The 14,161-nt window shown below is 36.8% G+C and overlaps 1 protein-coding gene across 11 annotated transcripts in view; it reads right to left on the bottom strand.

Moving 5' to 3' along the window:
- The window catches only part of NUMB (NUMB endocytic adaptor protein), a 176,226-nt gene that overhangs the window by 82,412 nt on the left and 79,653 nt on the right, over window positions 1-14,161 (bottom strand). For 10 of the 11 annotated variants that reach the window (XM_055436776.2, XM_088839470.1, XM_088839466.1 and 7 more), the window contains one exon: window positions 7,322-7,406. The exons of the other annotated variant lie outside the window; for it this stretch is intronic. The gene's annotated coding sequence lies outside the window, so the exon portion shown is untranslated. The remainder of the gene's footprint in view (window positions 1-7,321; window positions 7,407-14,161) is intronic. 11 annotated transcript variants of the gene reach the window in all.

Below are 14,161 nucleotides of genomic sequence, written 5' to 3'. Positions count from 1 at the left end.
TCATTTGATCAAGTGAAAAAATGTAAGGAATCCTAGACTCTTAGCATGGCCTAAAGACTTAGAGGTAGGTCATCTAGACAATCCCCTACCCAATCAATAAATCCTAAGAATTTTGGATTTCATTAAATATTGGTCTAACTGGCATAATGTGCCTAACAGGAAATAATTTATAACTTATTAAGTTGTATCACTAGTGTTCCACTTAGGCCCTGAGCCAAACGAAAAGTAACAAGTACAGCTTCATCACCAACAGCGAAGGAAATAGGTCCAATACTTAACCTATAAGACTAATAAAGTTCATTTTAAAAGTTCATGGTCAGTTATGTGAGAAACTTATGTTACAAACAGATTCATGGAAAAGGAGAGAGAACAAAGAGTTGGTTTGTTTGCTTTTTAAATCTAGTTCTAAAAGGAAGCATGAGGTGGCCAAAGTATTGCAGTTTCAGCTTCAGCATCAGTCCCTCCAATGAACACCCAGGATTGATCTCCTTTAGAATGGACTGGTTGGATCTCCTTGCAGTCCAAGGGACTCTCAAGAGTCTTCTCCAACACCACAGTTCAAAAGCATCAATTCTTCAGCGATCAGCTTTCTTCACAGTCCAACTCTCACATCCATACATGACCACAGGAAAAACCATAGCCTTGACTAGACGGACCTTTGTTGGCAAAGTAATGTCTCTGCTTCTTAATATACTATCAAAGTTGGTCATAACTTTCCTTCCAAGGAGTAAGCGTCTTTTAATTTCATGGCTGCAATCAGCATCTGCCGTGATTTGCGACGAGTTGACTCACTGGAAAAGACTCTGATGCTGGGAAAGGTTGAGGGTGGGAGGAGAAGGGGACGACTGAGAATGAGATGGCTGGATGGCATCACCAACTCTGTGGACATGAGTTTGAGTGAACTCCGGGAGTTGGTGATGGACAGGGAGGCCTGGTGTGCTGTGATTCATGGGGTCGCTGAGAGTCGGACACGACTGAGCGACTGAACTGAAAAGGAAGCATTTATTCAGCTTCTGTATAATCTTAGGTGTCAGTACATTTGAAATTTGTTTGTATTTCACCTTGACTTTATTAGTAAGTTTCATTTCTTTGGGTATCCTGAATACTGTATTGCCTTATTTTAGAAAACCCTGCCATCTATGACTTATTCACCCCACCACCACCCCCGCCACCATGTATGGTGTCATATGTTTGTTCTCTATGTCTGTGTCTCTATTTCTGCTTTGCAGATAAGTTTATCTATATCATTTGTCTAGATTACACATATACAGTAACTGCTTTTCTACAGCATTTTCAAAGAAAAAATTTAAGAATAGATTAATTTTCAACAGCTAAAACTAAAAATTATTTTATCAGCTGTCAAACCAAAAGTTTAAAAAACAACAACAAATTGAGTTTGGGCTGCCTGAAAGGCTGGTCATTTGAGAAGAGATTACTGTCACAGTTTGAGTGTTGACACTCTCTAGCCACTACTCCCCAGCCCTGATTCAGACCACATGTTCTTGACCAGGGCAGCATGTACCCCGTAGGCTCTTCAGATTTAGCAATGCCCTAAGATTATGTTCAAATCTGAATGATCATGTTTCTGTGCATTTTCTGAGGCCAGATTCTTCAACTTTCTTTGGAATCTCAAAGGATTCCGTAACTATTAATCCTAAAAACTTAAGAAATACTTATTTAAATAGTATTCTATGATCCTTATCTATTATCTGACTTTCAGATTTCTGCCTTACTAATTTTCATCTTATCCACAAAATTCTTTCATTTTGATACATGGCTTCTTTATTCACTCCTTAAAAATAATGGAAAATTAGAGCTTCAAAAAATAAGGAAAGACTGTCTGCTTAAAATTGCGGTCAAAGGTGGTTTCAAAAGCTGAACCTATATATATTTAAGAAACATTAAAAAAAAAAAAAGGCTATCTCTTCTGAGAGTTTTTCTCAGTTACACAACCAATTTTATTTTTTAGTTTATCACTTGCTTTTCAATTGAGAAAACAATTGGTGAACTGAACTGGTGATTCAGCTGTTCTTCATCTTTTAAGGTATGTTGAGACTTAACAGATAAAAATATGTATGACCATCACCCCTAATCCCATAACATACATATACAGAGACTGACTTCCTAAGATGCTGTTTCTTCAAGAATTAAACCTTTACTTATGGAACAAAATGGTTTTGCTCTGATATAGCAAGGACTGATTTAGCAAGGAACATCTTGATGAAAAAGGGCAGAACTGCTGAGAATGCTAGCCTACTTTTTAACTGACTTTCCTCCTCTAAGCATCTGTCAAGTGTGGGATGAGAAAAAGGTGCTGCAATCTGGAGAGGCAGACTAGAATAAAAATATATTTGGTTCCAAGAATTTAAAAAAGAGAGACAGAAATGGCACTGGGAAAATGATGGAAATAAGAAAGTTAAAAACAGTTCTGCTCTCCTTTTCTGACAAATAACTACAAATTATCTACACACATCATCTCTTCAACTCTTTAACCTTCTCCAATCTGACTCCTTCCTTCCCCTCACAACCCTCTCCCTTTATCTAAGCCATCAACAGGACTTGTAACTATATCTTAAATCTGTCCACTGCTCTCTACCTCTACCATAAAGGACCATGGTCAAAGATTACTACATTTCCTACCTGAAGTAGTATAAGCTGTCGACTAGTATTTATTTCAATTTCCTCTGCTGTCTCCCTCTGATCAACTGTGAACAAAGCATTCAGTGTAATCTTTAAAAATCGATCAGGGCACTGAATAATAGTTCCATGGCTTTCCAATGCATCTACAAGTTAAATCCAAACTCTTAGCATTCAGAGAGTCAATATGGCATAATAACTAACACTGCTTGAGAAGTGCTTGGAACAGTTGCCGGCACTTCAAAAATGCAGAGCAGACACCTAACATGTTATGGTACAGTCCCTGCCTGCTTCTCCTATCTCAAAGTGACACTCTCCTCAACCAACCAGTATTCTCTTTCAGTTAACGGCAAGCTCTTTCCCACTCTGGGCCTGCTGTTTCCCTCTGAATGCTTTTCTCTCAAAAACTTCAAGAACACCTGTCTTCCATTCACACTTCAAGTCTCAGCCTAAATGTTACCTCATTCATGAGGCTTTCTTTTCTCCTCTTTCTATATACCATCCTCTGTAATTCTTTTTTAAAAATATCCCAGTATAGTTTATTATTTTTAACTTCTATGTATTAGGCTGTGTCAGGTCTTAGATGAAGCACAGGGGATCCTTTAGTTGTGGTATACAGGATCTTCTAGTCGTAGCACGTGACCTCGGTAGTCGTGGCATGTGGAATCTATTTCCCCAACTGGGGATCACCCCCTGCATTGGGAGCTTGGAGTCTTTAGCCACTGGGTCACCAGGGAAGTCCCTGTAATTCTTTACTGTTACTACTCTTTTCATTTTCCTTTACAGTGCTTTCTATTTTAAAATTGTCTTTCTTTTTCTTGCTGTGCCCTGTGTGGCTCCTAAGGATCTTAGTTCCTCAACAAGGGTCAAACCCATGCCCCCTACAGTAGAAGTGTGGAGTCCTAACCACTGGACCACCAGGGAATTTCCTTTAATCATTTTCTTTTTTGTTTCATCGGTTAAACTTTCTTGAATGTCATCAGATGACTAAACATTCATCCAATAAATTCTCTAACTTGCTTAATGTAGGAAGCACTGGGCTCTGTTCTTTATATTTAAAATAATCTTAACTAATGTAGGTATTAGTTAAGATTAAATCGCTGCTCCACCGCCAGCCACCCACCAGCATGATATTTCGCACAGACGTGGCTTTTGTGAGGAGTTCCAACCGTGCCTTGAATAGCCTCTCAGAGCCTGAGTAACAGGTTCAAGGACTCCCCCTTAATCAGGATCACTCATAACTGCACAGTGGCAGCCCTGTGCCCAGCCTTATCTTCCACTGAAGGCAGAAAGAACTCTGGGAGAAGCAGTCTGCACGTTGTTCAGGATGCTTTGTTCAGAACTTGCCTTCTGGTTGTCTACCTCAGGGACATTTTTACAAAAAGCCCCCGTTATATCCTCCTCTTTAATGAAAGGGCTTAATGGCTGGGCTTCCCTGGTGGCTCAGAGGTTAAAGCGTCTGCCTCCAATGCGGGAGACCCGGGTTCAATCCCTGGGTCGGGAAAATCCCCTGGAGAAGGAAATGGTAACCCACTCCAGTATTCTTGCCTGGAGAATCCCATGGACGGAGAAGCCTGGTAGGCTACAGTCCACGGGGTCGCAGAGTCGGACACGACTGAGCGACGGAACGGAATGTAGGTATTAATCTCTTTTCACCAAGAAGCTAAAAAACCGGTCACTAATATAAATGTGTCACAGTCTGTGCTATGATTCAGTATATCTACATACTTCCCTTAATTGTTAAATACAACCCTGTGCTCAACAAAGTATTGTGCTAAGTGCTGCAGGAAGAGGAGCCAGGATGACAAAATAAGGATTATTTCTTCCACTAAGATCTTGAATGTTATAAGCACAGGATGGGAGAAACAAAAGAAAAAAACAAACAAAAACAGGGCATTTCAAGTAGAGGATGGGGTAGGACAGAGTCATGGTATGTATGCAAAAATGTATATTTCATCAAAGCTAAGATGCCATCAACTGATGGCAAGATATATCATTATGTTCCAAAACAGAAATCCTGCCAAAATTGTTAATAATTGTTCATTAACTGTGAAATATAAAAAGTAACATGCACCCCAATATGACAGATACATCCCAATTCAAGAATGATGAAAAAGAGGAGAGGGCAGAAGAAAAGAAGGAAAAGAAAAAGGAGGAAGAGAAGGAAAAAAAAAAAGAAAATGACTATTCTTGACTACTCTATGATTAACACAAAGTCAATCTTTCTGAGACTTCCTCAAACAACTCAATGATATGGAATATCAGTTCTTTACTAAAGTTTGTTATCAGGAAAGGGAGAAAAAATAGTCACTGAAAGGAGTGGTCACACAGCAATACCTTCTTTTGTGATTGTTTCATTTCCATTTGCCTTGCATATCTTCACTTATCCCTTTTCTTTTTCTAAAATGCAAGTACTTTTAATTTTTTAGAGATATTTATTCACTTATTTGGCTGCCTCAGGTCTTAGTTGCAGTATACTGGATCTTTGTTGCATTATTATTAATGGACCATTTTTTTTAAAATCTAAGTGCATTATAAGAATGCCCACTCTTTAACACTTGTATTGAACACTGTACTCAAAGTCCTAACTAGCATAGCAAGGCAAGAGAAAGAAACTACGTAAGCACTGGAAAGAAAGACACAATTGCAATCATCATACTTCAGCTAAGGTGGCTGAATGGAGATCTATATACCAAAAAAGTTTCTATTAGTAAATTGAAAATGTAAAAAAAAGAGGAAAAACTATTTAAAATTTTAACAACAATAATAATTAAATTTAAGAGAAGATTTGAGAGACTTATGAGAAAAAAAAACTATTAACAGGTATTTTTAAATATCTAAGGGGCTTTCCTAATGGCTCAATGGTAAAGAACCCACCTGCCAATGCAGGAGATACAGGTTTGAGCCCTGTTCCAAGATGATCCACATGCCCTGGAGCAACTAAGCCCGTGCCCCACAACTATTAAGCCTGTGCTCTAGAGCCTGGGGACTGCAGCTACTGAGCCCACATGCCACAACTGCTGAAGCCCTCGCACCATAGAGCCCTTGCTCTGCAACAAGAGATGCCATCACAGTAGGAAGTCTGTGCACATCAACTAGAGTAGCTCCCATTCACTGCCAACTAGAGAAAGTGTGAGCAGCAGTAAAGAACCAGCACAGCCATAAATAAATAAAAAATATCTAAATAGCTAGAAAGGGACACTATGAGGAGAGGAAGGCTCAATATAATAAAAAGAATAAATTAAATGCATGTATAGATTAAAGCCTCTGAAGTCTTGGGCTCATATACAAAACAAGTCCTATTTTTAATAAGAGCTTTTGAACTTTTACATAACTTGACTCAAATTACTCCCTTTGATAGATATTTTTGCAATTGATATAAACTTACTAGGCACTAATTATAGGTATTTTACTTTACTAAACCGTAGCAAGAGTTGATATCACACTTCAGAATTCTGACAGCTACAAGGAATAAGTAAGAGTAAAGAGAACGGGATCAGTACATGGCTCAGTTCTGGTTGAATGTGCTGTGGTCCCACTGGTTCAAAGCTCAATCAGTGTGCAGTGTCCACAATGCAAGTTCTAATAACCACTCCTGCAAGTGATGAAATGTTGCCAACATTTTACACAACATGTAAAGTTTTCATTCTTGATAATTATCTGTGAACATTGCCAAAACACAATCTCCTTAAGTCACCTAAAGTCGTAAACATTTATTTTGAATACAAATTCCACTTACAAGAGGAAAACAAACAAAACATTGTATCAGACCATGATACAATGGTCATATTGAGCTCCTATGGACCTGTATGTGGTCCTTACACATGTAAGACCTAGAAGCAGTTTCTCAGTTGGCTTTACAATGGATCTGAATTTGATCAAATGAATGATTTTCTTTAGGTCTAACTTACTCAATTTAATTTTGGTTTAGGCAGGTTTCATGTGCTGCTTAAACTTTGCTTTACCCAAATTTCCTAACAGAGAATTAGAAATAATGATCATCTGTTTTATTGGTTGCGAGATGATAATACTAATAGTTAACATTTATTGAATGCTTACTGTGTGCCAGGCACCATTACAAGTGCTTTGTATGAAAAGTAAAAGTGAAAGTCGCTCAGTTGTGTCCGACTCTTTGCAACCCCATGGACTAGAAAGTCATGGAATTCTCCAGGCCAAAATACTGAAGTGGGTATCCTTTCCCTTCTCCAGGGGATCTTTCCAACCCAGGGATCGAACCCAGGTCTCCCACATGGCAGGCAGATTCTTTACCAGCTGAGTCACAAGGGAAATCCAAGTGCTTTGCATACTTTAAATCGTTTAATCCTCACAATAACCCGTATCAGGTGGATTATATTACTATCACCATTTTACAGATAGGAAAACTGAGGTATAGAAAAGTTAAGTAACTTTCTCAGCGTCACACAAATAAGTGGAGAAGCTTAGTGAACTCATACCCAGAGAGCTGTCTCCAAAGCCCAGACCCACATTACTATGTCATAGTTCTTTTCCCGATAGTTAAAAGATACACAAAATTATTATAGATGAAAAAACCATCAAAAATTATCAATAAGAGTTAAACGACAGTTAAGCAATATTAATATTAATACAACTTATCACAGGTTGATACTTCACAGCTCTTGCAAAGTTTCATGGCCATGATTAAGAGTTTTGAAATTGGACAGACCTGGCTCTGAATCTTGACTGTGCCCTTTACAAGCTGTGTGACTTTGGACAACTTTCGTAACTTCACCAAGCCTCAGTTTCCTCATCTGTAAAATGAGAATAATAAACATCTCACAAAATTGTTGTTAGTAACATAATTATTGCTACATTACATGGATATGATAAATCAAAACAAAACACAGATACACAAAATAAAAAGAGGAGGCTCACAACTTCCCCCAGGAATCAGAGCTTTTATTATAGAACGAAGATGACCACTTCAAGTCACCACAGCAACTGTAAGATCCACACACAAACAGAACCATAACCTCCTCTAATTAATAATAAATCATTCCTCTGAATAGCAGTCAAATGCCTACAGGTAAACTACTGAATCTCTGAAATATAAAATACCATATACACATAGAGAAAGAGCCAAACAGAAAAGACACTGTTGTCTGTTGACAACAATTCCCATGAATCCCATTCCAGGCATACACTTTCTAAGACCAGTAGTATTCAAGTGGCCCAAAACAGGAAGAGGGGTGTCAAGAAGGAGTGATTCCCACCAATAGCAGAAAGGAATGTTTATAAGAGAAAAACAGAAGCAGATACATTATCAAAATAGGTTGGAACTATCATTACCAGTGAAGAATAACTGTGTCTGTTTACACCTGGAATTTTACACTAGTCAAAACAACTAAAACTGTCTCTACTGCTGTCTTTAGAATCTCAATAAAATAATTTTACAATGAATAATGAGATTTCTATCAATACCTGCATTTGCCAATAATACATCTATCTGTTATAAGGTTAGGTGTTTCTTTGAAGGGGTGATTTTAGTAATACAATACAAAAATCATTTTAAAATAGGAAAAATAGAAATTATACAAAAATCCTATAGGATAATTTTGTTAAAACAGTTCATCAATACTACCACCACGGTGCATTTTTATGAGTGTTATTAGTTTAAAATGTAAGTTATATTATTAAAATGGTACATTCAGTTCAGTTCAGTCGCTCAGTCATGTCGGACTCTTTGCGACCCCATGAATCACAGCACGCCAGGCCTCCCCATCCATCACCAACAAATAATTATTAAAATGACTGCATTCATTGTAGCTCAAAGATTTAATAAAGAAAGAACTTCTATCCCCCAAAATACCAGCTTTTAACTAATAATGGCAAAAATGGCCTTCAATTTTTCTTAATAAAATTATAAAATGATCTGTCTAGAACAAAGGTCATTTAATTTTTACAAAGCACTTTTTTTTAAAAAAAATAAGCTAAATAGGAAATGTTTAAGAAGTCCTTAAACTACCTATTTCATAAAAGTTTAAGGAAATGAACTTAGGATGTGAGATGCCCGAGCTTACTAAGCCATGATAAAAATCCAAACAAAAAAAATCCTTCTGTTCTATAATAAACTCCTAATAATTTGGAGTTTTTCCACTTGATTAGCATTTGCTTTGCTACTTTCTCTAAATGATAAGAATAATTTTTTGTCCTTTTCATGAATTCTACAAATCATTAATAAGATCAAGTCAGTTCAATCACAACTCAAGTATTTTAATTCAGGAATTTTTAGGTAAATTTTTTATGTAACTTAAAGAACATTTGCAAATATCACTATTTACATTTTACCCCATTTGCTCTGTCAGTCTCTTTCTTCCTCACACATTTTTTTTTTCTGAACCATATGAGAGTGAGTTGCAGACACTTAGCATTTTAGCCCTCAATATTTTTTTTTCATATAGTTTCCCAGGAATACATTCACTTAGATAACTACAGTATACCTAACCAAATCAGTATTGTGTCAATGTTAAAATTTCTACTGTATAATTACAGCCCATATTCAAATATCATTAACTGCTTTAAAAAATGTCTTTTAAAGTACCTATTTCCCCAGTCCAGAATTCAATTCAGAATCACACACTGCATTTAGTGGTAATGTCTCTTTTAGAATCCTACCAACTGGAACAGTTTCTCAGTCTGTGTCTTGTTAAGACTGATATTTTTTAACAAAGACCATTTATTTTGTATAATGTTCCTCAATTTAGGTTTGTCTGATGGTCTGTCATGTTTAAATTCAGGCTATGCATGTTTTGTAGGAATGTCACGAAGTAATGTTGGGTGCTTCTCACTGTATCATATCAGAAGCCGCAAGAGGTAACGGGTTCTATTACCAGAGATGCTACCTTGCCCACTTGGTTAATGAGTATCTGCCAAGATTCTCCACAGTGAAATTACTGCTTTTCTCTTTGTAATAAGTAAATACATTGTTAGGAACTGTCTTGAGACTATGTAAATATCATATTCCTCATCAAACTTTACTCCACAGTTTTGGTACCTGCAGAGGATTCTTGTGCGAAAGTACTATTTTAATTGTTACAAAACGGCCATTTTCTAATTCCAACAGTTCTATACTTATTAGCCATTTAAATGAAGAACTTTCCCTTCTCCCCAACTTAAGTCATTTATTCATTCACTTACTTATATTTGTATGGTTCTTATTTTTTCAGTAGGTTATAATCTATAACTATCATCATTCATTTGGCCCATGGATGCTTCTCCACACTGGTTCTTGCTCCTTTTGACACATCCCCACCATTCTTGACTACCTCCTTTCTTTCTGAAACAACAGTATGTTCTAGACTCCTCTTGTACTTTCCCTGATCCAGTTCTTCCTAGGATTAGCCATTTCTCCAAAGAACTCCGGTTTCCTTTAAGTGGAGAATGGTTTAGAAGCCAGCACATGGGAGTTAGGTACATTTATTGCAATTGCTTCAAGGCCTCTTAGCAAACAAAGCTGGAATATAGACACATATATATGCATATGCATACACATGTACGTATACATACAATTATACACATCCCTAAGAGAAAGTTACATAAGTGTATACATGCATACATGTATATTTTTGTCTTTATATAAATGTTAAAAACCATGAGTTCATAATTTCCAATTCAAATCTAACATCACAGGATTTATTGGAGTCTTTTCCTCCATATATATAAAACTACCTTCTCCAACAATTGAAAAACCTAGCTCCCATTATCCTCAATACACTTATTCATTTGTTGAATCCTAATATAGATAGAAAATAGTTTCAAAGTTGCCAATTCATACCATTACAAAAAAATAGCCTACAAATTAGTGTTTGTTATTTGTTTACAGCTCTTTTTATTTTGAGTTTCAAAGTACAGGATGCTCAAAAGTTACTTGGGTTACTTATTTTTCCCCCTTCAATGTGTTTATGCAATTAATTTGAAACACTTTAGATTTGTTTCTATTTATATTTTAGGGTTTTATCCCAACTTTATTGATTTTCTTTGCTGATTTTTTGTTTTCTTTTGTTTAGTATCTAAAACGTTAGCATGTTCTCTGATATTCTGAATTGATGTCATATGCAGTGTTACCAGGAGTTCTCTCAACCAGTGGTTGTAATAGAGCTTTATAGTTTAGAAAGTATATTTCCCATAGGAAATGAGCCATTCTATAGCCAATCACATGTATCTACCACCATTCCACTGAGGCCAGATGTTTTCTGGGAATTACTATTTCAAGATATAGAAAGAAGGATAAAATGAAATGGGCAACTTCTACTCCAGCAACTTCATAGATCATTACTTGCAAAACAGTTTTCAAACATGCTGCTTACATGCCACAGGGTGGAAAAGGGCAGGACCTGGAGGCAGAACTCCAGGCCCCTGCCCTGACTTGAATTAAAGCTACTATTGCTTTTACTAGTATAATATATTCAGCATTAGTCTGAGATTTTGTTCATCTAACTAATTCAGCAAACATTTACAGAGTAACTATGTTGTCCCACACACTGTTCTAGGTGCTTCAGTGAAAAAAGACCATGAGACTTAGAATTCTAGTTGTGGAAGAGATAAACTATAAACCTAAGGAAACTGTATAGTCACTTAAAAAATAAAAGTTATAGAAAAAATTCAACAAAATAGTTTGCAACATTAGACAGCATGTTCAGTTTAGGTCTCACTGAGAAAGGAAAGGTTACTTTTATATAAATAATTTTTTAAGTTTGAAAGTCATGAAGAGTGAACAGCAGATCAATTTTTCAGTTGGTGTTAAACTATGTCTTCAGGTCAGAACATGAGAAAAAAGTCATGAAACATTTTCCTTCCTTCTTTGATTGAATCTTAGCCAACATTTAGATTGGTTTTTCTCAATCCAGATCCTCTACTTTGTAAGTAACTACATATTTCTCCTAGATTCTGGCAAAGGGCTTTTTTTGTTTTTTCTTTTCTTTTGTTTTTCTTTTAAACAATTTTAGTGGGAAATTGACTGAGGTAAAATTGGGGCTGTTAACCACTCTTCTAGAACTTTAAAGTACATTAATTTTTTTCATATCCAAATACACTATCACTCCTCTATGTTTACAAGCAACAAAAGACTAAGATACCTAACCTTTCTCAGTTGTGCTAAATCATACCACTCAAATCCTAAACAACTGAATTTGAACTTAAGTGTTCAGTTCAGTTCAGTTCAGTCGCTCAGTCATGTCCGACTCTCTGCGACCCCATGAATCACAGCACGCCAGGCCTCCCTGTCCATCACCAACCCCCAGAGTTCACTCAAACTCATGTCCATCGAGTCGGTGCTGCCATCCAGCCATCTCATTCTCTGTCATCCCCATCTCCTCCCGGCCCCAATCCCTCCCAGCATCAGAGTCTTTTCCAGTGAGTCAACTCGTCGCGTGAGGTAGCCAAAGTATTGGAGTTTCAGCTTTAGCATATGTCCTTCCAATGAACACCCAGGATTGATCTCCTCTAGAATGGACTGGTTGGATCTCCTTGCAGTCCAAGAGACTCTCAAGAGTCTTCTCCAGCACCACAGTTCAAAAGCATCAATTCTTCAGTGATCAGCTTTCTTCACAGTCCAACTCTCACATCCATACATGACCACGGGAAAAACCATAGCCTTGACTAGACGGACCTTGGTTGGCAAAGTAATGTCTCTGCTTTTTAATATACTATCTAGGTTGGTCATAACTTTCCTTCCAAGGAGTAAGCGTCTCTTAACTTCATGGCTGCAATCAGCATCCGCAGTGATTTTGGAGCCCCCAAAAATAAAGTCTGACACGGTTTCCACTGTTTCCCCATCTATTTCCCAAGAAGTGATGGGACCAGATGCCATGATCTTCGTTTTCTGAATGTTGAGCTTCAAGCCAACCTTTTCACTCTCCTCTTTCACTTTCATCAAGAGGCCTTTGAGTTCCTCTTCACTTTCTGCCATAAAGGTGGTGTCATCTGCATATCGGAGGTTATTGATATTTCTCCCGGCAATCTTGATTCCAGCTTGTGCTTCTTCCAGCCCAGCGTTCCTCATGATGTACTCTGCATATAAGTTAAATAAGCAGGGTGACAATATACAACCTTGACGTACTCCTTTTCCTATTTGGAACCAGTCTGTTGTTTCATGTCCAGTTCTAACTGTTGCTTCCTGACCTGCATACAGGTTTCTCAAGAGGCAGGTCAGGTGGTCTGGTATTCCCATCTCTTTCAGAATTTTCCACAGTTTATTGTGATCCACACAGTCACCTCCTTTTATAGATGAAGAAACTAAGAAATGGAGAGATGAAATAACCTGCTCAAGGTTTCACAGCATCTAAGTGACAGAGCCGGAATTAAAAAACAGACAGTTTGTGCCATTAACTGTGCATATTAAACTGATTCTCAAAAAATCTTTCATAATGTGTTCTAAATTCCATCCTGTTAAATTTAACCAATTCAGTCTATGGAGGGAAAAAAAATCTGACCTCAGTGCTATCATCTAATATATATGGTTATTTTTCAAAGTTTCAATTGAGTACTTGATCAGTATGCCATGAAGGGGTCTAATGAAACTATTGATAAAAATGTGACCAGGAATAGTAGCAAATGAAATCCAACAAAGTATAATAAGAATTATACACCACAACCAAGTGGGATTAATCTCAGGTTAGTCAAGGCTGATTCAACATTGAAAATTATTTAATGCAATCCATCACATTAAGAGGTTAAAAAGAAAAGTCACATGATCATAGCAAGAGATACAGAAAAGGCATTTCACAAAATCCAACACTCATTCTTGATAAAAACTCTCAGCAAACTAGGAATAGAGAGGAATTTCCTCAGCTTAACAAAGAACATCTATAAAAACTGACAGCTGATGTTTTAATTGTGAGCAACTGGAAACCTTCCTAATAAGATTAAGAACATACAGGGAGCTCAAATCTGATGCTCTGTGACAACCTAGAGGGGTGGGATAGGGTGGGAGGTAGGAGGGAAGCTCAAGAAGGAAAAGACATGCTATACCTATAGCTGATTCATATTCATATATGGCAGACACTAACACAATACTGTCAAGCCTTTATCCTCCAATTAAAAATAAATAAAATTTTAAAAAAGAACAAGGAAAGATGTCTCCTCTCACCACTGCTTTTTAAAACACCACCCTTAGTTAACATATCATAACAGCATCCATTATGCTAGTTAACATATCATAACAGCATCCATTATGCTAGTTAATGGAGTAAGAGGAGATAAAAGATAAAGAGAATAGGTATATTCTATATAAAACTATTTTATATAAAATCAAAAGTGTCTTTTCACAGATGATACAATAATCTATGTAGAAAATTAAAAAAGAATTGGCCAAAACACTCCTGGAACTAATAAGCAATTAACTATAGCAAAGTTGCAGGATACAAGGTACAAAAGTCAATATACCATCAATAAAGAAGAACTTGAAATTAAAAACAATGTATTTTACATTAGCACCTATAAAATTAAATACTTGGGTAAATTTATGGCAAATCTAACTAAATACATAAAAGATCTTGAAATCTACAAA

The sequence above is a fragment of the Moschus berezovskii genome, chromosome 9, assembly GCF_049115385.1.
Source record: "Moschus berezovskii isolate FMDL1 chromosome 9, NW_MosBer_1.0, whole genome shotgun sequence".
Taxonomy (NCBI): Eukaryota; Metazoa; Chordata; class Mammalia; order Artiodactyla; family Moschidae; genus Moschus; species Moschus berezovskii.
Note: the sequence above shows the minus strand (reverse complement) of the source record. Positions and strands in the feature narration are given on the sequence as shown.